Source organism: Globicephala melas, chromosome 6, assembly GCF_963455315.2.
Source record: "Globicephala melas chromosome 6, mGloMel1.2, whole genome shotgun sequence".
Lineage (NCBI taxonomy): Eukaryota > Metazoa > Chordata > Mammalia > Artiodactyla > Delphinidae > Globicephala > Globicephala melas.
Genome location: NC_083319.1, coordinates 81,306,833 through 81,328,895, shown reverse-complemented (window position 1 = coordinate 81,328,895; position 22,063 = coordinate 81,306,833). Strand labels below are relative to the sequence as shown.

Sequence of the window (22,063 nt, the reverse complement as noted above, 5' to 3'; positions counted from 1 at the left end):
CCAGAGATTAGAGGGTTCGGGGCACACTCAGGTGGCGATACAGATGACAGGATTCCAGAAGGGGGTCTGCAGGGAGTGTTGTAAGTGGGGCCTAGATGCTGTCCCGGGATGTGTGTGAGTCGTCTCTGGGGGGCTGAGCTGGACCCTGAGTGTGTTGGGGGGGCGTGCTCTGGGTCCCCCTCCCTGGCTCAGCCTGGGGCTGTGTCGGATCAGGTTTCTCGGCGCCTGGAGCCTCTGCGAGGCCGAGCTGTTCCCGGGCCCCAGCCAAGCAGCCCCGGGGCGCTGGCACTGCATGAGGAAGCAGGAGGGGGTTGAGGGGGAGCGAGGAGGGGGGCTGTGAGGGCGTTTACGTAACCGCCTCCTGGAGCCCGCCCGGACTCGCCAAACCCCAGTGTGGGACTCCGTGTGATTGAGAGCGTGTGTGACTCTGCGTGTGTGCCTGTGTGACACGTGGTGTGACTGAGTACATGATTGTGTGGGTGACTGTGTCTATGTGTGGTATGGTGTATAAGTGCGTGATTCGGGGAGTCCCGCCCTTCTGAGACCTCTAACCCCCAGCCCCAAGCTGGGGTCCCTGACTCCCAGTGTGCCATAGTGAGGTTCAATATACAAGTTTGACTCTTTGAGGCCAGGTGTGTGACTTTACATAATGTGTGTCCGGCATTTTTTTTTAAATTTATTTTATATTTGGTTGCGTTGGGTCTTTGTTGCTGCCCGTGGGCTTTGCTCTAGTTGCGGCGAGCGGGGGCTACTCTTCATCGCAGTGCACGGGCTTCTCACTGCGGTGGTTTCTCTTGTTGCGGAGCACAGGCTCTAGGTGCACGGGCTTCAGTAGTTGTGGCCCGCAGGTGCAGTAGTTGTAGCTCGCGGACTCTAGAGCGCAGGCTCAGTAGTTGTGGCGCTCTGGCTTAGTTGCTCCGCGGCATGTGGGATCTTCCCGGACCAGGCAGGGCTCGAATCTGTGTCTCCTGCGTTCGCAGGTGGATTCTTAACCACTGCGCCACGAGGGAAGCCTATGCCTGGCATTTGTAGGTGAGATAGAGGCTCGTGTGAGTGTTTGTGATGCTGGGTAGCCAGGTATGTGCCTCACGGTGGACCTTTTTGATGGCATAGCAGGTTAGAAATAAACACCATTTCCCGAAGGAGTACTGGAAAAGGTAGGTGGGGTGGGGGCTCTCTTTCCTTGAGGACAGCAGGAATGGGGAAGGGTCCTTGCTACCCAAAGGCTTGGGATGGCACAGTTATCTTCTGGGGAAGGGGGATGGGAGGTGGTTCAAGTTAAGGTCACTTGCCAGGGTGGAGCCAAAAGTCTTTCATGGTGGGTGTAAAATTCCAGGAAGTTTTACAAAGTCAAGGTTCCAGGGAACCTCTCCCCTCTCCAATTTCCCAAGGCCTTCCAGAATTATCAAATCTGGGATAACCATCACTTGCAGGACACTAGGGCTCTGAACTGGGGGCGTTATTTCCCACTGCCCCTCATAGGAGAGGCAGATGGTGAAGATGGGGTAGGGCTGGGAGAGGGTGTCAGCGAATTGGGGTTTGGCTTAAGGATAGCGGTGCCATGAGACAGAGGGGGGCTGGTGCAGAGCTGGGGATACTGGGGATAGGGGCGCCTAATAAAGCTGGAGAGGAGACAGGGCCAGTTCTTGCAAGGCTTTGAAGAGCCGCCAACAAGGCTTGGCTTTGCCCCAGGGAAATGGGGTCCAGGAGGGTTCAACACGGAAGCTTAGAAAGCTCAGAAGCTCATGTGCAGATAAAGCATTGGAGCCAGCAGGAGCAGAAACCCACGAGTAATCTGTTGCCCCAGCTGAGATGCAAGGAGAATCGCTTTTGGACCAGGCGGTAGCGGAGGGAGGGAGAGGGGGGCCGCACCCCGGTTGCTCAGTAGGTGGGCGCTGCCTCTCTGTTGGAGCCGCAGCTTGAGAGAGAACGCGCGTCTCGCACCGCCCGCCAGGTGTCGCTGCGGCCCTGGGGAAGCGGGCGCGGCCGCCGGGTACTGAGCCGGGAGAAGCTAGAGATCGACCGACGCCGGGATCCGGTCCGACGTACGCCTCTGGTCCTGGCTAATCCTCTGACACACCGATTTATCCGGCTGCCAGACCCCGGTTGCCCCGCATGGACCCTGCCCCAGCACCCGCGGACTTGGGCACTGCCGTCGGCAGCCCAGGCGTCCCCAGGTGGAGAGGTGACGTTGGTCCGGGGCGGAACTCCCCACTGCTCTCAACCTGGCAGAAAGAGGCTGAGTCCAGGACACGGGGGTATCCGGAGGTCAAGTCACCCCACCCGCAGATCTCGACGCCCGTCGGCGCCTCGAGGGGAGGGGCCCCCCCGCCCCAGAACCCAACCTCTCCCAGGCCTAGTTTCGGCGCCGGGGGAGGGGTAATTCCGCCCCCCCCCCCAACACAGATTCTGTCGCACCGTCTCTATTCCTTCCTGGTGCCCACCACCTCGTCCCCGCCCGCGGCCTGGGTTCTTGGAAGCTCCGGGCCCGGGGAGACCAGATAAAGGACACCTACTGTGGGTGGGGGTGAGCTGGATCTCAGCTGGGCGCCACTATTTCTCTGTGTGTCCCTAAGCCCCAGCCGGCTCTCTCTGAGCCACAGCCCCGACTGACCCCTGCCGGTTGCACTGAGGGGATTCTGCGGCCACGGAAGTGAAAGTGAAAAGCCCGGGCAGTGGCGGGAAGAAGGTTTTTCCTCTGCAATGGGAGTCCCTGAGGCATTTGTTGGGAAAGGGCCCGGGCGCTCTGGGCAGCCTACTAGGGAAGGGTGTGAGGAAGCAGCGAGATACTTCCTTCCCCGCTCCCCGCCCCCAGGCCTTGCGCAGCTCCTGGGAGGGGCTAGGAGCAGGGATTATGGGTCAAAGGTCAGGTGAAAAATCCGTGGGGTGGGAATGGGGGCGGGTCACTCGTTCTCCGCCGCTGGCATTCTCCCTTTCTGTTGCGCTCTCCTGTGGCCTCAGAAGGAGTCAGGTTGTCTAACCTTAATCCCCCATGTAATAGCCAGACCGGAGGCGCGGGGGCCAGTGCAGTGAGCACACCCGCCCCTCAGAGGCCCAGGCTGCGAAGGGAAACTCGAGGGGTGAACCTCCAGCGCCAAACTCTGGCACTCGCGCTCCGGCACTGCAGGTCCAGCCATAAAGGGCGCACCCCCCCTAAGACCCGCATCCCATTGGCGGTCACTCCTCAGGCCGTGTGTCCAGGGGTGGGGGGTGGGGTGAAAAAGGAGAGGGTAATTGTGGCGTGTCACCGGAGACTTGGTGGGAGGCAAGGGCCTAGGTTCCCAGCCTGGTCCATGCTGGGTCATGCGAGCAAATAGCCTCCTCCCTTCAGCGCGAGGGGTGTAAGTGTCTGTGCCTGGGCGGGATGTGAGGTGGGGTCGTTGTTGGGGGGCGATAGGAAGAGGGGAGGCGCGGAGACCTATGGCCTACCCTGACCAAAGTGGGGCCTGGGGGCCCTGGCTCGCGCTCTTCTCACGGAGATGCCGGCCAGAGGACCCCGAGAGTTGGCCCGGGGTGTGCCAGGGTGTCGGTGCGAGGCAGTCAGGGCCTGAACGTGCGGGAGTGTGCGCAGCGGAGACCTGGCCAAGGCTGAGTGAGCGAGTGAGTGTGAATGAGCGACCCGGGGGGACTGGGTGTGCGCCCAGCGGCCCTGGGGGAGCCAGCGGAGTGGGTGTGGGTGTGTGTGCGTGCGCGTTTTTGAGACCCGCGGTCGGGGCTGCACATGAAGCGCGGGGACTACAGCAGTCTGGAAGGCGTTTCCGAGAGAGGGCGAATGCGAGGGGGCCAAGCGTGCCAGTGCGGGCGAGTGTGCCCGCGGTGGGGAGGGTGCGTGCCAGCACGAGGCGAATGGGAGCGGGGGCTCACAGGCCTACGCAGGATGAGTGTGCCCGCTCGAGCGGGCCGCGCGTGCCAGGCGCGGGAGCGTGCCAAGGCGGGGGCACGCGGGGGCCGTGGCCGGGAGGGGGTCGTGGCGCGCGGCCGCCGAGGCGCGGGGAGACCAGGCGGGAGGGGGAGGGGAGCGAGGGCGCGCGCGGCCGAGCGGGCGCCCGCGGTCACATGGGCGAGGGAAGGAGGGAGGGAGCGCGCGAGGGAGGGAGGAGGATGGGGGGGTTAAAGCCGCCGAGCGCCGGGGAGCCGGTGCAGAGCGGGCGGCGGCGGCGGCAGCGGACGCGGCGGCTCCAGCCGGCGCGGCGCGGGGCTCGGCGGCAGGATCTGGCAGCGGTGCTAGCTCCGCGCTCCCTGCGTCGCTCCCTACCGGGAGCGGTCGAAGGTCGAGGCGCGGAGCCCCGGCGGCCCGAGGGCGCGGTGAGTACCCAGCGCGGAGCGCGCGCGGCCGGACCCTCAAACCCTCCGGCTGACCTACAGACCCGCGGCCCTCGTGCGCGCGGGAAGAGGGAGGGGACGTGCATGGGCCCGAGACCGGGGGGGAGGGGACAGGAAAGTTCACGGGAAACTTTGCCCGTAAACTCGGGGGCGGGGGCGCAGGAGAAGCTGCCCCCCACGTCCGGGCGCGCCGGGGGTTGGGCGTGGTGGGAGTGGGGGGCGGACGATCGGCTGGCGGGAGGTGGCAGGGGCCAACTGCCCTAGCCTCCCTGTTCTCCCTCACCGCTCAGCACTGCGCGCAGGGTCTGGGAAAATTACGGAGCTGGGGGGTCGCAGTGACCCCCGCGCGCCCAGAGGCGGCTTCTTTCTCCAGCAGAAATCTGGACTTCAAAGCGCCCAGGGGTGTGAATGGACGGTTGCGCGTCTGCCAGTGTATGTATGTCCGTGTGAATCCGCTTGTGTGTGTGTGTGTGTGTCAGCGTGAGCCCGCCTGTGGTTTTCTCGTGAGTCCGCCTGGATGTATCTCCATTTAGTGGGTCTCCTCCAGTATCTCTTTGTAAGTGTTCCTGTGTTGTGTGTCCGTGTGGGTCCGCCTGTGGTGTATCCCCGTCTCTTTGTGAGTCCGCCGGTGTGTGTCTCCCACAGTGCGGCTCTACATGAGCCGGCCTGGGTATCCCTGTATTGCTCGGAGGAGTGTATCTCCCCGTGCGTGGGGGCTGGGCCGCGGGGAGGTCACCAGACGGACAGCTCTCCTACTCGCCTCCTCTTCTCTCCTCTCCCGAGCCTCTCCTCTAGCGCTCCCTAGACCCCCTCCCCCCCTTCAGTAGCTTCAGGCGGGTAGGACTATTTCACGCCTTGTTGAAAATTCAGGATTTTCTTTCTCTTTCCGTCTAGTCTCTCTCTTTGAGAAGCCTCTGTGTGTGTCTGTGTGTCTGGCAGCTTGTCTGCAACACTGGGTGTGTGTCTGCATGCCGCTGTAGGAGTGTGTCTGCAACACTAGTTGTGTTGCCTGTAATACTTGGTATATTTGTGTCTGTGTCGGTAGGGTATTCGTGTGGCTGTAATCACTGAAGTGGTGGGGGCATGAAATGCTGGGTGTGTTTGTGCATCTGTAACTGCTGTTTGTCCAGGGGGTCTGAAACACTGAGTGCATTTTTGTGTGTCTAACTCTGGGTGTGATGGTGTACCAATGTATGTATGGGGGTGGTGGGACTTGAACAATTGGATATTCCTACGGCTGTAGGGCTAGCCGGGGCTTGGCGGGTGGAGGGGGCTGTGTCTCAATAAACTGCGCATCCCTGCTCCACTGCCAAAACCCACACAAATCTTCTGGACTGGTTCTTAGGGCTCCTGGTCAGGATCAGTGACATGCAGCCAAAGTTCACACTCCATCACAGTTAATACTCCAACTGGGACCCTGAGCCTTATGTGAAAAGTAGGAATTTAAAGTTAACACTCAAGACTTCTAGGGGCTCTGGAATTCATCCTCAGCTTTCCTCTGGGACACTTAAACTCATATGGACGCGCACCAAGAATTACACCAGGACAATGGACTTGCACTCAGATTCACACTTATGTTCTTGTCATATCCAGTGATACACTTCAGTCCTGTAGTTTACACTCAGACTCACATTGGGACTCTAGGCTCACACTTTAGATTCACATTTCTGTCCTGAGGCTCATAGGCTAACATTGAGACCTAGAGCCCAGGCTCAGAACACACTGGAGTCCTAGGGCTCACAGTGGGACTCACACTAGGACCCTGGAGCTTTCTCAGATTCACGCATTCTGAGGCTCACACTCAGACTCACATGGAGAACCTGGGGCCCACATTTGAACTCAAGGACTCACGTAGGACACTGGGGATGATTCACTCATGCTCACATCAGTTCACCCTCAGATTCACACTAGGACATGCAAGATACTCACTTCCATCCTGGGATCACTTAGGGACCCAGACTTATAAAGGGACCCCAGCGCTCACACTCAGACTCACATGGGGAAACGTAGCTCACATTCAGAAAGCCGTGAAGACCAGGGGCTCACATTCACACGAACACTAAGTCTCTAATGCCTATACTGACTTGTTTGGGAATCCTGGGGTTCACAGACTCCTACTTCCGTCCTGGGGCTTACAGTCACATGCACACTGGGACCTACATTCACAGTCAAACGTATACTTGCCTCTTGGAGTTCACACTCAGATTGACATCCCTGTCAATTACATTAAACTTCCTTCCATCTTGGGGCTTGTGCTCAGACCCACACTAGGGACCTAGGGCTCACACTCAGACTCATGCTTGCACCTTGAGGCTTTCATATTCACATGAGAGCCCTGGGGTTCACACTTAGAATCACACACAGTTACCCTTCCATCTGGGGCTCACATTCAAACCCACATTAGGATTGTGTTCACACTCCCAGTGTAACTTAGAACTCACAGTTAAATACACCCATGCTAAGGTGTGTCTCAGGGAAGTTGGGGACAGGAACAAGATCTGTCCTCTCCAAAGGTGGGGAGGGGAGGAGATACATGTTTGGTCACATCTCTTACTTGGGTTGTGGGCTGATGGAGGGGGCGGTGGGAAACACTGACCCAGTTAAATTTTTCTGCCTTTTCTTCCAGAGGAGACTAGGCTCTCACAGCAGGAAGGTTGAGTGGCTTTTTTGGTACAGGGGTGACATGTACCCTTAGAGTTCCCCATGTACATGCACATCCCCCTTAAATAGTTTTGGGTACCCTTCCTGTGATAGAGAGGGTCAGGTATGGGGAAATGAGATTCATGTCCTCCCAAGACATCTCCCCCATCCCAATCATCCTTAGGTTGGGAGAGGTGTGAAGATTGACTTGGTGAGGGGTAGACCTCTGGCTCCTTTGACCTTTCCAGGTTGGTGAATCTCTGATTCTAAGGGAGATGGTAGCCCCAGATCTGTGGTGAGAAGGTGGCTGGAGGAGGAGACTGGACTGGAACCCACCCGCCTCTCTCTCCTCTGCCCTGGCTGGAAAGGGGTTGGACCAAGTTATGTTATATCTCACAGTGTCTCCTGGAATGCCTGAGTCCTTATCCTGTCTCCAGGGTATGCCCAGCGTTCTCCACTCTGCTTCTTCCCAAAAGAGCAATAGCCCTGGGGAGGGGGGGCAATTGAGTCAGGTTGCAACCAACCTTAGGCCTCCACCTGCCTTGGAGACACTGCCGGGGGCTTTATATACCTTCCCGCTGTGGAGGCCAGTGGGCGGGGCTGCTGAAGTACAGGAGCACCCCTTGGGAGCCAAGAAGTAGGGACCTGGCCCTCAGGCTCAGATGGCTAGGCTGTTAACTGCTCCTTGTCCCAGAGGGGGACACGTGCTCTCCAGCCCCCCTATGGGGGTGGTGCGCTCGAAGGCAAAGCACCCTGCTCTGCCCCTCCATGGCGAGCTGAAGTGTAAATGAATCGGAAACAGATGGAGCGTATTTTCTTTGAAATGCAGATGGTTGTGGGGGGGAACCCTGTGTGCCTGGTTGGGAGGGGGGGCGTCCCAGAGAACAAGGAGGCTAAGAAGAGAGAGCCGACCCCTCCTCCAGACCCGCTGTGGGGTTGGGGGGAGTGGTGGAGACCTCAGCTGTGTAAACTCCCGTGGCCCAGGGTGACCACACCCACCCCGGCTCCTGGCTTCCTGTGGGGAGGGGCTGGGGAGCCTAGTGGTCCCTGTGAGCTGAGAGCCCTGAGGTCGTCACCCCCCTTTACCTCTGCAGAGGGCAAAGAGAACCCCCAAAGCGTAGGGCATGCTGGGTTTGGGGTCACCAGAGCCAAGGAGTGGGAGGAAGAGCTGGGGCAGATGTGGGGAAGAGTTAGACCCTGCTGCTGCGGGGAACCAGCTCCCAGAAGCTGGGGCTGGAGCTACAGTGGAAGGAACTGAAGTTAGACTACGGTGGTGACTTCTGGGCAGTCCAAGGGCCCGTCCTGGGGTTTAGGAATGGACTGAAGCATCCTCAGTCCTGGAAGAAGTCAGCATGCCCCACCATACGCTACCTGTACTTCCTCTTCACAATACTCACCAAGGCTGCATAGTAATTGCCTGTGAACTCTGGGACCTAGGGACTGGGATCTGCTTTGCTTACCACCCACCCACCCTGCCCCTGTCACAGACCAGGGGCACAGTGGGAGGGCACTGCTGAGTAAATAATACATCTTTTTCTCTCCTGCCAGACTGAGTGTTGTTGGTGGGCAGGACCATGTCCCTAACTCCTGGCACAGGACCTGGCAGGGATTAGGTACTCAGGAAATGTTGAGGAATGAACATTGAGTGGGACAGACCATGGGGAGAGGGGACTCTCTGGGGTTTGTGTCTTGAGACCCAACAGCCTCTGTTGTATAACCCTGTTTGGCTCAAAGGACCCCTGAGTGATTTGCAGCTAGACTAAAGGAAGGACTTCCCTGCCTTCAGGGAAGGAGTGCAAAGGATAGGCAGCTTCTTCCTTGAAAAGGTCTGGACTAGGTGAGACTGGGGCAGGGCAATGACCCTGCTTCTGTGGCAGAGGTCAGAGGTCACCTCTGTCCTCTCCCCAGCTTCAGGATTTTTCAGAAGATGGGAAAGTCCTTTTCTCCCCACGTGGTTGTGAGCATGTCATGTCCCTTGCTCTCTCTAGGTCTGGGTTTCTTGGACTGTAGCTAAGGCAGTGGACCCCATGTCTGAGCCTTTGAGGCTGGGTTCCGAGTTTGTTTAGCTGCTGTGGGCACCACGGACTGTCTGTATTGGTTATTAATGTCTGTCTGAGAACACAGGGTTCGGATCCTAAAAATACCCTGTCCAGCCAGAGCCAGGGAGTTGCTGGTGTGGGTCAGTGTAGCAGTGGCTGCATCTTGATGGGATAGGCACAGAGGCACGAGAGACTGGGAGAGTGTGGGGAAACTGAGGCAGCATGGGCGAGAGTTGCACAGGAGACAGAGCCTTTGTTTTATCTGGAACAAAGGTTTATAAAATAGTGGTGCCACTTAGTCAAATGATGGCAACATTTAGGGTAAACTGTTACCCTGCACTGCAGAGAATTTCTTTCTCAGAGAGCCTGGAGGTACATCTGATATCAGACATAAAAATCGAGTAGTCAATAGTACTCTAATAGTCATTTCAAGTCCAGCTTCAGGATGTTCCAAAACAGTGTGTGGCAAAGAACAAAATCTTCCCCAAGTAGCCTTTTCTGAGCCACTGCCTCCATCCCTACCTCCTAGAGCTCTTCCTTGCAGCCCAAGACCCAATGAGGTTCTTCCACACCCTATTCTATAGGTCCCCACCTCACTTCTGACCCCCATGCCTCTGTGTAGCCCCTCTCCCCCAGGAGAAAGGAACTGCACAGTGGGCCCCAAAAGGTAAGAAGAGCCCCAGCCTCTGAGGGCAGATGTCACGTGACCCTGGCCCGTGAGCTGACCTTTCTGGGCCCCTCCGTGAAATCGCGAGATGAGGGGCTGGGCCCTGGCCCAGGCCCTGAGAGAAGGCGGTTTTGGCACCCATCCAGGTCCTTGACGTCAATGACTCTCCAAATAATGGAATCAATATTGGGGGGTGGGGGCCAGCGTGAACCAGGCCCCAGCGATTAGAAACAGATCAGCACAAACCCGCAGCTGATTCTGATAGAGCTGCCTTGGAGAGCTAGGGTGGGAGGCCTGGAAGGAGGTAGACCTGGGGGGGCTCAGGAATGGAGGCGGAGCCATGGCGTGTCCAAAGCGTGAGAGTACACAAGTGGGCAGAGACTTTGGGGCTGCCTGGGTTGGAATGATGGGGTGGGAAAAGGGGGGCTGTCCTGGTCCCTTCCTTCTTTGAGCCTGTGGGGTTCCAAGGCTGGGGAAGCTTTGTGAATGGAGACTTCTTTCAGCCAGTGAGTGATGAAGAGTGGGCAAGGGGAGTCCAGAGTTCATTTCTCTCTGTGTCCCCAGACCTGGGCCTCTAGGCCACATTAGGGGTTACAGGTTATACCCAGGGAAGGGGGGAGAGTTCTGAGTGAGACCTAAGGGAAATGACCTTTTGCTTGGGAGCATTGGGCATTAATCCAAGATAGAGAAATGGGTATTCTCCCTCAGGTTGGGAGTCTGGTCTCCTTCCCTAGCCCATGTCCTCTCAGCCCTGTAGAAGACAGCAGGTGAGGATGGAGGGGGCCATGGGGTCCACAGGGGGCTGGCCTGGTGGCAGCTGACAAAAAACAGGAAGAAGGGCTGGGGGAGTGGCTGTAATTACGGGGCATTTATTATTAATCAGATGAAATTGCTGGAAGCAGCTGGTGTAATGTGTGTAGCGATACAGACTCTGCATGCCCCCAACACAGGCACACTCGAATGCACACTTACACACGTACCACACACTGCCTGAGTCTTGTTTGTTTTCACAGTTTTCTTCTTGTGAAGGTGGGATGGTTCCATACGTGTCTGTATGTCTGTGTCTATCCTTCTGTGTTTTTTTCACGTCGGCCTGTATCCTCCTCTCCCTCTATTGTCTCCTTTTCCCACTGTCTCTGTCATTCCTTGGTCCCGTGTGTCTGTCTCTGTCTTCCTCTCTTTGGGCCTACCTATCTCTTGGTGTGTCTGTATCTGTTACCACCAGCCAGCCTGTCTCTAACACCTTGTTTTCGTTTCTGGCCATCTCTCCCTGTTTGGTGGTACCTCTGCCTCTCTGGGCAGGGTTGGATGACATGGAGTCCCTTTCTCATGGGTCTGTGTTTAGGCACTTGATCATGCCTTTGGCAGACACATCTGGGACCTGTTTTGGCGGGGAGAGGAGCAGTTGAACCCTGAGAGTCTCCCGGGGTCTTGTAGAAGCCGAGGGCTCTGTTAAGTAAGTGGAGTCCTAGAAGCAACAGTGACTTTCAGAACAGCCAGCTTTCTTACCAGCTACCAGTCATGTGACTTTGGGCAAGGCGCTTTTGTTCTCCGAGCCTCAGTTTTCTCATCTGCCAAAACTGTGTGTTAAGTCCTCAGCATGGTATCTGGCTCATCAAGGACCCCGAGCAAGTGTTAGCCGTTCCTATTATTATTGGGAAAGGCACTGTGCTGGTGGGAGAGAGATCTGCAGAGGCAAACTGGTATAGCAGAAGGGCTTTGGAGCTAGATCTGCACTCATATCTATGCTCTGGAACGGATCAGCTGTGTGGTCTTGGGCAAGTCAACCTCCCCGAATCTCAGTTTTTTCAGCTGTCAAATGGGAATAATAGTAGAACCTACCTCACGGAGAAGTCATGAAGATTAAATGAGGTCATGCATATAAAGTGCCTAACAGTTCCTGACACGTAACAGATGCTCAATAAATCGTAGTGGTGATGAGGAGAAAACAGTATGATGGTGGGTGTTTATGCCCTCCTGGGGGCCATGGGTCTCTGTATGAGTATGCATGGGAGAATGTGTGTGACATGGAGGTGCTTGTGTCTGTGAACTGGTTGTGTGGGGATTTTGGATTGTCTTTGGGTGTGTATCTATGTGTGGTGTCAGGCCACTGGCTTCTGGCCTACTTTTGTCCCTGTGGTTCAGAACCTAAGGTCTGCAAAGGGTGCTGCAGGGAGTCTGGACCACTCCCAACTTTTTCTCTTCTAGACACTTACCTGCTGCCTGCCTCAGTCTCTCCTTCTCACAGTGGGGTTGTGAGTGTGAAGTGAGCTCTGAGTTGGACTAAGTTCTCCTCTGTAGCCTCTGATTTGTGCCCTTTGCCCTTCTAGAATCCAGCCTTGTCACATCATCCCGCCCCCTTGGTTTTGGAAGTCTCAGGAAGAGTTTGGTCTGGAGGAGGAGGACGTTGATGTGCTCCGTGTGCGGCCAGCGGTGAAGAGGTATGTGCTGGGGACCCAGGGGAGGCGGGTCAGTTTCAGGGCATCTGGCAGGTGCATTGGGGCTGTAGGTCTGGGGATGTGAGTGAAGGAGGGCCTGAGATCTCTTCCTGCTCTCCCCTCCTCCTTCCTCCTGAGGCTTTTCATGACAGGCCAGTAAAGGGGAAGAGACTTACCCACAGTCACACAGGCAAGGGCAAAGCCAGGTCAGAAAATTGGGTTCTGCACTGAGGGAGCTGAATCTGGATGTGGGAGTATGTTTCGTCTCATTGTCAGGCTCCCTCTCTGCCCCCAAAGCATCTCTCTGGCTTGACAACAGGGAGCAGCTGGGCTTGGAGGAGGCAGGATAGAGGGTCAGAAAGCCCAGAATCTTCTGAGGCCAGCCTCGGAGGCTGGGCCTGACTCTCCCCGCCTTTCATTCCGGCCAGGCAAGGCCCCCGGATTGGCAGCCCCCAGGGTGGGGGTGTCCATGGGATCGAGGCGCGCTGGAGCGGAACGGAAGGGCCTATTGTCCGAAACCCGCCAGAGGCCCACAAAGGCCGGCCAGGCTTTTCATCTCAGCTCCCAAACAGACTGGCCATTTTCCTGGCCTGGGAGTTGGGGGGGTGGGGTGGGTTGCTGACCCTTCAGAACTAGGAATGGGGTGTTGTTGAGGGTGCGGGGGGGTATCCAGGCTGACAACATGGCCATAAAAGGGACAAAATGGAGCTGGGGTTCTGAAGAGGAGGAAGGGAGGCTCCAGAAGGCTGGAGAGAGTTAAGCTTCTGTCTCACTGTTCCCAGAAGACCTAGGGACTTGGAGTGGGGTATCTGACAGAAGTTCAGATTTACCCAGTATTAGGGAGCACACCTGGAAGGAGTGTGATGGCCGGTTGGGAAAGTGAGCTGCTCAGCTGTGAGGGCCATCATCCTCCCTCCGATTGGGGACATCTTAGGGAGTTGGAACTGGGACCAGAGAAGAGAAGGCTAGTGGTCAGGCAAGAGAATGGGCTCCCTGCAGCAGGAGGGACTGAGGCCAGACAGCAGGAAGGACTTTCTGCCAATGAACAGTAGCTCAGATGCCCTGACCCTGTCCCTGGGGATCCCAGAGGATCACAGAGAGCAGGGGAGCTGGAGAATACCCCTGGGGGCTAGGGCTGAGGCAGCTTCTGTGGGGGCAGACGAGGAGGCTGAGAGGGAGGACTTGGCAGTTCTGTCCACCCTCCCGCAGCAGCACCTCCAGCACCACTTTAAAGACAGCTTTTTAATTTAACAAAGTGGATGAAAAACTGTTTTTGGAAATAAAAGATATCTGCTGTCTCCCAGGCTAGCACTCAGCCCTTGCAGAGAACCTGTCTCTGGGTTTCTTCCTGCTGTCGGTGACTCCTTTCCTCTCTCTCTGTCTGTCTCTTTTGTTAGTTTGTTTGTTTCTACTCTTCAGCCCCCCCAGCTTCCCCTCGGCCTCACCATCACCCCCCCACCCCCCGGCCCCATTCAGCCTCCGTGGGAGTGTCATCCGCAGCCTCTTATTTCCGTGTCTCAGTATCTCCTTCTGTCTCTCCGCTCCCAGTCTCTCTCTTCCGGGGCTTGTCTCTCTCTCCTGATTCATCTCTGTCTCCCAGCCTGTCTCAATCTCTGTCTCCCTTCCCCCCCTTCTTTCTCCCCCAACCCCTGCTCTAAATGGGTCTATTTAAAACACCCGACGCTGCCAAGTCAGAAAAGCGTCTCCTGATAAAGCGCATTAGGCGGAGGGAGGGAGGAGGAGGGAGGAGGGAAGAGGGAGCGGCGGGCAGATGGATTGATCCAAGCCGGTAACCCCATTAATCAGGCATTGTGGATCCCCCTCCCTCCCCCAGCTTCAGCCCCTTCAGAGCTAAAAGCCGCTTAAATATTTATCACCCCTCCCCCATGGGGGCGAGGGGAGGGGTGTGTGGCCCTCGGCGTGAGTGTCCCCAGCTGCCTGGTCTCCCCCCATGTGCGTGTACACATGTGTGCATGTGCTTGTGCGTGCACACCTGACGGGCCCAGGGCCCAACTGTCGTCTTGCCCTCCCACCACTTGAGTGACCTGCTCCCCTGAGCAGCCTCTGGGGACCTTGGGGTTCTGGCCTGGCTCCTGCCCCTCCTGAAGAGTTGGGCATGCAGAGTAGAGACCCTGGGCTCCGTTGGGGGTCCTCATGCCCCCCAAAGTGCAGGACTGGGAGGCATTGCACTGTCATTCTCAGGAGGCAGGAAGGGGAGCTTCGGTTCAATGTCCAGATTCCCCCAAATTCCCAGTGCAAGAAGTCACCTGGGGAATAGAGTTGGGGACTCCACGTTTCTAGAGTGCACGAAGGTCCCTTGCAAGGCTGGTGGAGGTTCCCCCTTTATCCTCACAGGGCAGAACCTGGGGGTGGGATGGGGGCTTCCCATTACCCTCAGACATGCGGGAGGGCAACCTGGGCCTGGAGGGGGTCCGCATCAGCCCCAGAGAATAGAAAGGTGGCCGCTCTCTGGGGGTGATGTGGGTTGGAGCCCCCATGGCAGCAGAGGTCAGCCTTGAGTGAGACGGGCAGGGGTTTGTCCCAGTTGGCCCGAGACAACTTGGCCCTGGGCGGGGGAAGGGAGGCCGCGGCCGGCCCTGGGTGTGAGGAGGGGCCCCGGCCCGGAGCCGGGAGGGTCCCTTCCCCCTCCCCTCCCCCTGCATCGAGTGCCACATCTCCTCCTGACTCAGACAATTAGATTCAAAGGATGACCTCACTGCCTGCCGTCCCTCACTCGCTCCCTCCGCTAGCTCGGCTCGCTCGCTCGCCGCGCGCTCCTTCCTCCCCTCCTCCCGGCCCGCTCGCCGCCTCGCCCGCCCGCCCGCCCGCCGGGACTCTCGGGGGTGGGGGTAGGCGGGGGGGGGGGACACGCCTGCTCCCCGGGCCGCCCGGGCCCCAGCCCCGAACCCCAGGGGCCCGATGACCGCGGGCGGCCGGGCGCACCCGCGGAGCGCCGGAGGCACCGACTGGGCGCCTGCACGGGGACCCAGGTCAGTGGCCGCGCAGCCGCAGGGCCGGAGAACTTGTCACCCCCGCTCCCGCGGCAGAGACGCCCCCGCCCGCGCCGCCCGCCAGCCCGCCTCGCCGCTTCCCGCTCCTTTCTCGGCCCCCGCCCCCCGCGGCTGCTCGGCCCTCCCTCTGCCAAGCTGTCTCTCTTCTCTTCTCTTTCTCCCCCCCCAGCCCCCCTCCTCTGCAGCCGGTGGGAGGGGCTGGGACTTCCTGAGGTCCCAGGGATGGGGCCGGGGCCCAGTGGCTGCAACTGGACCAGGCCTCTGAGCGAGGAGGGGGCTCTGGCTGTGTGCATTGGCCTGGGGGAGGGGACCAGCACCTGGGTGGGAAGGGGGCTACTGAGAGAGAGGCCCAGGGTGTGGGGGACATCTAGACAGAGGGCATGAGCTCCTGATAGCTTTCTTTTCTCCCATCCTGTGGGCCTCTCGCCTGGCTTCATTTGTCCCCACCTCCTAGCTAACTTCAGTCCCCGCGGCCTGGCTTCATTTGGCCCCCACAGCCTACGTTCTTTTGGGCCCTGTCGCCTAGTTTCCGCAGACCTTGCTGCCTGATTTCTTTTGTGCCCACGGCCTGCTTTTCCTAAGTCCCCATCACCTGGCTTTATGGGGTCGCCCTGCCTGGTTCCCTTAGGTTCTGCTGCCCGGTGTTTGCTCCCCCGCCTGGCTTCCATGGAGCCCTCTCAGACTCACTTTAGGATGGGGCATCAGGGCTCAAGCTACACCTGGAGTGGCAAGTGGTGAGGATGTCAACAGCATTGCCAATTGTTCTCCAGTTGGGGCCCTGCCAGCACAGCCTGGATTCCTTTCTGCCTGGACAGCGACACAGCGTCCTCTCTTGTGATGGGAGGTGGGGCTGCAGGGTCCAAGGACACTTTAGGATTCTTGTCCTCAGTGGTTTGTCAGAGGAGCACTGGCTTGGCCAGTGCTGTCCCCATCTCTCTTTGGGGTCTGACAGTGATGACAGGGCTTTGGCAGGGGCTGGGGGTTGAGGTCGAGGCCTCATCTCCTTCCCCTTGCCTCCCTTCCTGCAGCCAGGCCTGACATTCAGGTGCCCTATAGACAGTTGTAGGCACAGAGAGGTTTTGAAGAGGCCTGGGGTCACTCAGCAGGTGGCTAGGCTGAGAGCTGCTGCTTCTCCTCATCCTGGAGAAGAGGGGGTGAGGAGGTGAGGCAGGAGGGCCCTGGGGGCAGGCTGGTTTCTGGGGTTTGCTGGCTCCTGCTGCCACCAGTGCCATCATCTCTTCACCCGGGGGCTCCCTCACCCCTCTGCTCTGGCCAGGATCTCCCCTCATTCCCAAATACTGGCAAAAGCAGGGTTAGGAGAGGAAGGAGCCGAGTAGGGAATAGTCTGTTTCCTCGATTTTCAGGAACTTTCCCTTCCTGCTTTAGGCCACCCTGAGCTTTATCCTGTCTTCCCCCAGGCACAGGCCAGGCAACCCGAGGTCCCAGCATGGAGTGTGTATCTATTTCCCACTGCCGAGTGTAGGGGTGTGAGGGCTGAGGGTGCCGGGGGGTGGGGGGGGCGCTCTGCGTTTCTGGAGGTGCTCTGTTATCTGTGTGGAAGGGTGAGTGTTCTGAGTGTGTGCTGGTATCCATATGTGAGAGCAGGACTGTTTTGATTGAGTGCGTGTGAGAGAGTCTGTTGTGTGTGACTGTGACTGTGATTCGTGTGTGCGCGCATACCAGCATGTGCGAGGCTGTGGCAGCGGGTGTCCACGTGGGAGGCCGTGATGAGTGGCTGTGATGGGAGACTCCAAGTGCCTGTGTCAGCGAGAGGCTGCCTGGGTGTGTCTGTGAAGCTCTGGTTGTGTGTGGTGGAGGTGGGGGACTTTGGGAGGCTCTGCCAGTGGTAGTGAGAGCCCGAGTGTGCGTCCCATCTTGGGGTAAAGTGAGCACTGGGTGTCACGCACCCCGAATCGCGGGTGTGTGTGTGAGCATGTGTGCGCGCATACTCATGCCTGTGTTTACCCATCAGGAACAGATTGCTCTGGCTTCCCCACTGTGCGGAGGGGAGGAAGGGGGAGGAAGGACGGCTTGCTTTTGCCCAGCAGACCAGAAGCTTCCTCAGAAGTAGTGTGTGCAGTGTGCGTGCATGTTGGGGGGGCAGGGAGAGCAGCGCACGTGAAGACAGTTGACATTTCTGTTCCCCTGCTCACCTCTGGCTCTGTCGGAAAGACCATCTTCAGTTCTTTTCGTTACACATCAATGCTTCACATGCACTGCCCACCCCCACCCCCCCTTTGTGTGTGTGTGTGTTCGTGTGCGCACGTGTGCACGCGTGCACGTGTACACACAAGCTTGCAAAGCATCAACCTCTGTGTCTATATTCGAGGGTGTGTCTGCACCATAGCAGTGATGGGGCCAGGGGTGGGGTGTAGTGGGAGATGCTGAGGCAAATAGGTCTTTGTCCCAGCCCCCAAGTCTGGAAAGCTATTCTGTCCATCCTTCTGTCTCCATGGAGGGCTCAGCAGCCTCCTTCCTGCCCCTGCCTCATCTGCTGCGAGCCCACTCCCCTGTTGGCAGAGGGAGGTCTCAGTCAACCCTGTTGCTCTGCCCATCCCCTGCCTTTCATGGAGTTCTTCCAGCTGTCTAACCTCCTGCTGCAGCATCTGTCCCTCCAAGAAGGCCAGCCCCCAAGCCCTCACTCCCCCTAGACTTAACCCGACTGGTGTGTGGGCCTTTTCTGGATAGAGGGATCCTCCTGATTCTTCTAGAAGCCACAAGGGATTCTGGACTGGGGTTAGGGGATGAGGGATTTGGAGCTTGTACCTCAGGTGCTGTGAAGCTATCCAGAGCCCATGTGCCCAAAGGGAGGATATGAACTTATCTGCCCCTTCCTGCTTCCCATTTGAGAGGCAGGGGGCTGGATCAGATGACTTTTGAGGGAGAAAGCCCAGACCTTTTGCACCGAGAGGGCTGCTTAAGTCCAGGCCTGCATATGTGAGCATATACAAGCCGGTGCCCAGGTCATCAGGCAGCATGCAGGGCCCCGAGTGGGGCTCCACATGTGCGCACGGCTGGTGGGATTCAGACACCCATCTCCCCAGGACACCTCCCAGCTGCCCAGCCAGGCCCGTCATATGGGAGGCCCGCAACACGCCCGCACACACGTGCAGCAGGGCACGCACATGCTGATCTCAGGGTCCCCACGGTGCAAGAGGCTGGGGGGTGGGGGGTTTGAGCGCTCAGAGTCCGGGCTGCTGCCAAAATCCATCGGAATCTTGTCCCCCCCCAGGCCCCCATCTCCGGCTGTGGAGGTCACAACAGCAGGTGCGGATACCCCCCCCAACTCACTCACATTGGGCCGCCTCCTTTTCCACAGCCTCAGCCAGAGGCTGGAGCTGGGGGACCGCTCCCCCTGCCTCCCTCCTGGCCCCCCTCCCGCTGGTGCTCAGCTTCTCCTGCCCCCTTCTGCGGGGGAGGGGGGGCATATGTTTGGGTGGGGTCCTTTCCCCTGAGCATGGGGGCTTGCTCCCGGAGCGGGTGGGGATGGGTAGCCCAGGAGGAGATACGGCTTGAGTCCTAAACCCAGGCATGGCTTCTGGGTCCTGTGCCACTTAGGGTGGGGGCACTGAGAGCTGAGAGGAGGGCCAGGTCTGGATTCAGAGAGAAAGGAGGAAGAGACAGGGGGAGACACCGTGGGGAGTAGGAGGCTGCCCCATGGCCAGCCGGCCCCAGCCCAGGAGCTGGCCCCTGACCCAGGCCCGCCCCCTCCCCCATGGGGGGCCTGCTGGGCCAGCTGCCAGGGGCCAGGCCTCCATCCTTGGCCTCCGCCCCACCCCCAGCCTCTGGACCGCTCAGGCCTCTGCCCCCCCCACCGCCCACGCTGTCCAGGCTGCCTAGGCCTGGTGGGATCTGGGGGCCTCCTGGCCTCAGCCCCTCCTCCCCATCCTGGAGCTTCCCGCCCGCCCAGACTGTCTCTCCCAGCCGCCCCCTCAGCCAGCACTGTTCCTCCCTGTCCACCATGTCCTTGTCCCTGTCTCTGCCCCTGCCCTGTCTTTCATTTTCCTTCTCTGTCTCCAAGTGTAGGTGTCTGTCTTCCCCCATCCTAATTCCTCTGCAGGTCTGAGGCCCCTAGAGTTTCCTAGGCCTTTGAATCAGCGGGTCGTCCTGCCCTGGGTTCTTGCCTCATTCCCAGGATGCATCTTCTAGGGCTGTGGTAGGGAGAGAAGAAGGGGATGAGGCCCCAACACAGAGTGCCTTTTCCCTTACCCTGGGGGATCCTGGAGTCTGGGGTTGCCAAGGGAGACTGGAAGCTATGGAGATGTCACCTTGGCCCCTGCTGTGGGCCAGATGCCCTCCCTCAGAGGGATGCTTCTGACCTCACCCCAGCCCCAGGCCGAGGGGGGTGGGGTCCAGGCCAGTGACCTTCATTGGATCTCAGTTTCTCGGAGGTACCACGTGGGGCCTCCCCATTCATTCATTGTCCAGGCCAGATTGAACCTACCTGACCCTCAACACACCCACACCAACCAGCACCCTGAAGCCCGAAGCTCAGAACACGCTATTGCACGTCGACACACACACAGTCAGAGCTGGGCCCCAGGCAGTGGTGCCCAGAACCCCCAGTCCCATCCTGGATGTGGCAGGGGTTCCCCAGGGTTGGGCTGAATAACTTAATGCGGGGGTGAATAGAGGCTTTCCCAGACTCACACTTCCCTTTCTTAGGTTTTGCCTTCAGCTGGGCAGGGGCTGAGGGTTGAGGTGCAGGGCACCTGAGCTCCTGCTGGGGCTGGCAAAAGGGGTCTTGGGCCCTGGATCCTAAGCCAGAAACTGGGTAGTTGAGGTCCTTGATCTGGAACACATCACTGTGTCAGTGTCCCTGCTGGCGACTGTCAGCCTCCGTGGTGTCAGCGTTACTGAGGGCTGGTGTTACTCTGCGTGACTGTCCGTCTTACTGAGTCTGCCAACATCCCTGTGTCACTGTGGATGTCACTGTCATTGTTAGCCTATGTGACTGTCAGTCTCAGTGCATCTTTGATTCTGAGGTTACTGTCATTGTGACTGTGTCAGTGTCAACAGGTGTCATTGCCTTGTTTGTTGATGTCATTGTGTGTGGCTGTCACTCACTGCATCATTGTCACTGTGGTGACTGTCATTATCCCTGTGTGTCATTGTCAACTGTGCAACTGTGTAATTTTCACTGGGTGGTGTTGTCAGTGTGTAATGTCTTTGTGTCATGGTGGAACAGTGACAGTAAGTTGGGGGCCCAGGGTTGTCTCTTGATGTGTCACGTGTGTGTGTGTATGTGTGTGGCAACACTGTGGGGTTCTGTGTCAGGAGAGGTGCTGGGCTTCTGTTTACAAGGAATTTGGGCTGCTGGGCACTTGCTAGTGGGGTGCCCTCTGTTCCCTCCTCATTTCTGGGTCTGGGGCTGGCGGCCAGGCTGGGCCTCTGGAAGGGTCTGCAAGGAGCCTGGGCCAGTTTGCATAGCCCTCATCTGGGGCTTTATGGGATTTAGGCTCCAGATCTATCCCAGAGCCATGGGGTGTGGACTTGGAACGTTCCTGGGAAAGATGCTCTTTGCCCTGGGATGGGTGGCCTGAGGTGAGCCAGGGTAGGGCAGAGGTGTAGCTTGGATGCCTCTGGCCTCAGCTTCCCTACCAGGGAATGGGTCCAGCGGGGACTTGGAGGGAAGAGGGAAGTGAAATTGGCCTGGGGCCCCCTGGACCTGCAGGTGGGATGGGATGGGGGTTTTGTCCGCCCTTATGCCCTGGGGGCTGGGCTCCTGGATTCATGGGCAGAAGCCCTCCCGCCCCCAGGAAGCCCTGCTCTTGTCTCAGATCAACCAGCACTGCTGCACTGATGGCATCCTCTCCTCACACTGCAGGAGGTGGGTGGGCTTGGAGAGATGCTCTAGGTGGGCACAGAGACCCTGTTGGGGTCTCTGTCACTCTCTCTGGGTCTGTCTCTCCCTCTGTCCTTGAATCTCTGCCCATCTCCTATGCTCCCTGTCTCTCTTCCTGTGCCTCTTCTTCCATTTCTCCCTGTCTTGTTCTTTTCTTGTCCCTCAGGGTCTCTGCTCACTGCTTTCCCTCTCTCCTTGCCTCTCTGTTCCCCCTTCCCTGGGTCTCTCCCTTTTCTGGGTGTCCCCAACCGTGCAGCATCTGTCGTGGTACCCCATCCCCCCTCTCTGCAGCGCTTGCTCTCAGCAGCGCCCGTCTCCCATGGCTGCAGCCCCGTTGGCCCAGGGCCCGGCCCTTACAGTAACTCATCGGGCTGATGGAGGCGACTTTGATGAAGAAGCCTCCCCTCCCCCTGTGAGGACCCGGGTGTGTGTGTGTGTGTGTGTGTGTGTGTGTGTGTTTGCTTGTATGCCTTACACTCATGCCAGGCCATCTCCTCACCCACATGGCCCTCCCAACTGGGACCAGGAAGGAGCAGGGAGCAGAGGACCACCCTGTCCCTCTACTCCCATTCTGTGATCTAACCTCTGTCCACTCTGCCTGGTTCCTCTCCCATGTGGTGGGCAGTGGGCTGGCTCTGAGGAGACGGCATGGGTGGACGGCAGAGAGGGTCGGGGAGGGTCTGAGGGCGCCCTGCAGGGGTTGAGCTGGGGAACCACATAGGCCTCCAGCCTCCTATCTCCCTTTCTCCAGCCCCAGCTCTGAGTTTGGCACTGGTTCATCCTGGGTTCGTTTGCTCTGAGTTTAGCACTGGTTCATCCTGGGTTCGGTTGCTCTGAGTTTAGCAGTGGTTCATCCTGGGTTCGTTTGCTCTGAGTTTGGCACTGGTTCATCCTGGGTTCATTTGCTCTGAGTTTAGCACTGGTTCATTCTGGGTTCCTTTCTTCGCCCCACCACTTGCTGACTGTGACTTTGGCCATTGTCTTACCCTCCTAGGCCTGAGGAGTAGCTAAAGATGGGGGAGTGGCAGAGGGTCAGGAGCTAGGCCAGGTGGTAGCAAAGGCCTCAGGGGTCACAGATGTGGGAGGGGTAGCCGAGGCCA

The 22,063-nt window shown here is 58.5% G+C and overlaps 1 protein-coding gene across 2 annotated transcripts in view; it reads left to right on the top strand.

Moving 5' to 3' along the window:
- The first annotated feature begins 4,134 nt into the window (after nucleotides 1–4,134).
- Nucleotides 4,135–22,063, top strand: part of CNTFR (ciliary neurotrophic factor receptor) — a 38,093-nt gene continuing 20,164 nt past the window's right edge. The window contains exons 1-2 of one of the 2 annotated variants that reach the window (XM_030832737.2): nucleotides 4,135–4,305; nucleotides 12,000–12,110. The gene's annotated coding sequence lies outside the window, so the exon portion shown is untranslated. Of the gene's footprint in view, nucleotides 4,306–11,999; nucleotides 12,111–14,995; nucleotides 15,098–22,063 lie in introns of those variants that run through there. The other variant, XM_030832740.2, reaches the window with a different exon arrangement.